The 3,575-nt window shown below is 43.8% G+C and overlaps 1 long non-coding RNA gene across 1 annotated transcript in view; it reads left to right on the top strand.

Moving 5' to 3' along the window:
• The first annotated feature begins 2,224 nt into the window (after positions 1-2,224).
• LOC114059928 overlaps positions 2,225-3,575 on the top strand; it is a 3,421-nt gene continuing 2,070 nt past the window's right edge. Inside the window, exons 1-2 of the long non-coding RNA XR_003571780.1 lie at positions 2,225-2,296; positions 2,821-2,909. This is a non-coding gene — a long non-coding RNA (uncharacterized LOC114059928). The remainder of the gene's footprint in view (positions 2,297-2,820; positions 2,910-3,575) is intronic.

A 3,575-nucleotide genomic window follows, 5' to 3' on the forward strand; every position in this document is an offset into this window, starting at 1 on the left:
TGAGTGTTCCTCCCTTACACCTCACACCACAAAGCAGGACCTTCTGGAGACGAAACAGTTCTGGGCAAAAGGCCCTCAAGCCCACAGTCACTACCAGTCCTGTACCAGAACAGATTGCTCTCAGGCCAAATACCACCCAAATGAGGAAAAGGATAGAAAGTGGCCTGAAAACCCAAGGGTGCTGGAGAACAGCTGTGACCATGAAGTGGGATGCAGTTGGCTCTGCCTTGTGACTGCATGATTCAACTTGTGTTCCCTCAGGCAATGCTGACAGGCTTGCTTCAGTGCTCCGGTCCCCATGGTCTGTTTTTGGTGCTGGATCCTAATGACTTGTCCTCCAGAGCCTGTAGCTCCTCAGTTTACCACGATTTGGTAACAGCGATGTCTGTGCAGCATTCCCACTCACATCAACGGGGAATTCTGCTTTAAAAATCAATTGCTGTGATAAAAGTCTCAAGTTCAAGACCTATCAGCTCCTGCCCCTGCTTCAGCAGCACTTGGGGTCAGTGAAGTCAGCAAGTCTGGCTGAGTGAGGGCGAAGGGAGTTTGAACTTCAAAGAAATTATGTTTTGTAATGACTCAAAAAATACATGAATGGAAAAAAATGTTTCACAGATATTGCCTGGACTGGCACTATCACAGTCTGCAGGGTTATAGGAATCACAATGATTTATAGTGCTTAGGGTTCAGACCTGCCAGACCACTTCAAGTTTGGAACATGAACAAGTTATTTTGCCATTTCCTTGCAAGGAAGCAACCAGGTGAATTGAATTTCACTGACAGAACAGCCCTTACTCAAAACGAGATATTTTGATAGAAGTGGGTAAGGAAGTATCTCCCATACTATTATTAGCAGACATGGCCTTTATTTTTTCTGCAGCAGCATAATTAAGAGAGAGCTTTCAGTGGAATGGACCCTCCCTACCAATATAATGTTAATATGTTAAAAATCAAAAGAAAAACTGCAAAGGTTTTTATGTGAGTCTTTAGGCATGCTTATGTCTATGACCCAAATTTCTGCTTTATTTTTTTAAAAAATGGAAAGACTATTTTTAAGTATTTCTGTTATTTATGCACATACTGAAAATATACTTCTTGAGAAGTTTTCAGTCTATGCATTGTTACTGCTACCAGTAAGGATCCTCCATTTTTACCTCCAATGGTGCATTTATTACAATCCCACCATCATAATAAAGCAAAGTAGAAGAGGGAGGAGGGAGAAGAAAGACAAACATTACAAGCAGGGCCTTTTCTGCCTAATTTCTGAGTTTAAATGACCAGACTAATTATATTCTAATCCACTCATTTGACATGTGTACCTTTCAGGAACACAATGCAAGTGCATCATCAAATTGTAGAAATAGTAGAAATAAAGTAGGCCAAAAAAAACGTTAAATTTGTCTGATGTGTTTGTTTTTATGGGCGAGACAGAAAAAGATTTGGCAAGAATAAAATATGTGCCAGTAAGTGAAAGAAGAAAGGAGTCTCAGTAGAAAATAGGGAGGAGGGTGTGAGAGACAGCAAGCAATACCAGAGTCTAATAATACTCTAGATCAAATGTTTCAAGTTGAAGAGAGAGATTTTTCTGCCGCTTGACAGCTGGTGAAACTGGAAGCACATTTACCTTAGTTTTCACACCCATTCACATTTATAAACCTTATGGAGACAAGACCACCAAAGTGACTTGCTTTACACCTTAAAAATGTTGCATATGAAGCCTAAGTTATTCATCCAGAGCACCTTTCAGGGAGTGTTACATACGGTCAAACGCTGGCCAAGAGCCAGGGAGGGCAGGGGCTCACCCGCAAGCCCAGCACCAAGGCAGCGCTGTGGGGGGAGGCCCAGCCTGGCCCCTCAGGCAGTGGGCTAAACCTTGGCAGTCCTAAAATGAAAACCAAACCCAAACCAAACCCTTTGTTGTGCTCCCATTGCTAACAGATGAGGGTTTATTAAAATTAATTTTCAAACCTTTGCTGGCTGGTATCCTGAATCCTGGCCTGCTGGCCTGTATCCTGAAGCCAAGCTCGCTCTCTGGCTCTCACTTGCTAACGCAGGTCCCAGCGAGGGCTCTGCTCCCTTCCCTGTCACAGCTCTCTCACACCACCCTCATCCTCCCACAGGTGCAGTGGGTGACACTGTGGGACAGCTTCTCACTGCTAAGGGGCAAATTTGTCACAGGCCTGGGCTCCCTGTGCTGCGTGAGGGGCCCTCACAAGTCCTGGGTGAGCCCTGAGGAAGGGCAGCACCTCCCCAGTAACAGCGCTGGCCAAAACACACACAACAAGAGTATCTAAAGGTAAAAGCTGATTAAACCAAACCCCCTTATTCATCAGGTCAAGGTACAGCACAAGCAAGGCTGGTGCAGCCTGGGTGATCCCACAGCCTGGGTGATCTTTGCTCAGGGCGAGGCGTGCAGAAGGTGCCGTGGATGGGGAGTCAGACGCCCAGCTGAGGGCTCTGCAGGGTGCCAAGAGTGTGATGGCTGTTTTAGGATGGACAGAGCTTTTGGCAAACAAGCTGCCTGTTCACAGCAGTACCTGAAAGTCAACACTCCCCTCGTCCCACAGCAGTGCCTGAGGCCAGGTCATTGCTAACGCTTTTATTTCCATTTCAGTGACAGTTTCAGGCCATCTCGTTACCCATGTGCTCCTGCACAGCAAGGATGTGCTGTACAGCAAAGACTTCACACGGCAAACTAAAGCTGTGCTGAGCAGCGTGGCCGTGTTTGTTTAATCTGAAAGCTTTTCTGGGAGATGTCCAACACCAAATATTGGCCAGATCCAGTGAATCGTTCCCATTACTCTTGTTTGCTTTTCACAGCTAGACCTGGGGACAGCCCCCCTCTGCACTGAGACCGGCGGCAACTCCAGGATGACCCATTTCCTTTCACAATTGCACCAGGCCCCTCTGTAAGTTACTATTTTCTACAGAAGCACCAGTGAAGTAACCAGACAGTACAGCGCTACAGCTCTCTGGTAACCACATCACCACAAGAGCTGCAGCTCTAAGGCCTTCAATAACTACTGTAATAACAAAAATTAGTAACTCATTGCATATCCACTGCAGAAAGCAACACTTCTGCTCTTCCAGAGAGGTATTTACAAATAGACTACTTAAAAAAAGTTAGAAAAATGAGACCATAGATTCTAATGATGCATTTCTAATGGTGATTGGAACTATTAAAAACATTTCTAATGGTTTCTAATCTTTATCTGAAACTCTAATGAGCCGGTGAGCATTTTAATTAAACTTTGTAATTAATATGAAAGTTGGAGGTGATACAGTTCCTTGAAAAAATACTAGAATTGGTGAGCAAAGATAGCCATTGTTAAAAAAAAAAAACAAAACAAAATACTCAAACCAAAACAAAGAACAGAATGTGGAGCGGGAGCCAAAATAGAGAGAAGGAAAAAAGTTGTAAATTATTTCAATTGCCTCTAAATTTTCCATAGAATAAAGTCATGGATTTGCTTAACACAGGACAGGGAAGTTCAGCCAACTGAACCTTTACTATTTGTAGAACAAGGAAAGAATTTGTATATTGTTGTATATATTTACACTGAGTAGTTGAGCTC

This window comes from Empidonax traillii, unplaced genomic scaffold (assembly GCF_003031625.1).
Source record: "Empidonax traillii isolate 1590-97213 ecotype Southwest subspecies unplaced genomic scaffold, ASM303162v1 scaffold248:size1534464, whole genome shotgun sequence".
Lineage (NCBI taxonomy): Eukaryota > Metazoa > Chordata > Aves > Passeriformes > Tyrannidae > Empidonax > Empidonax traillii.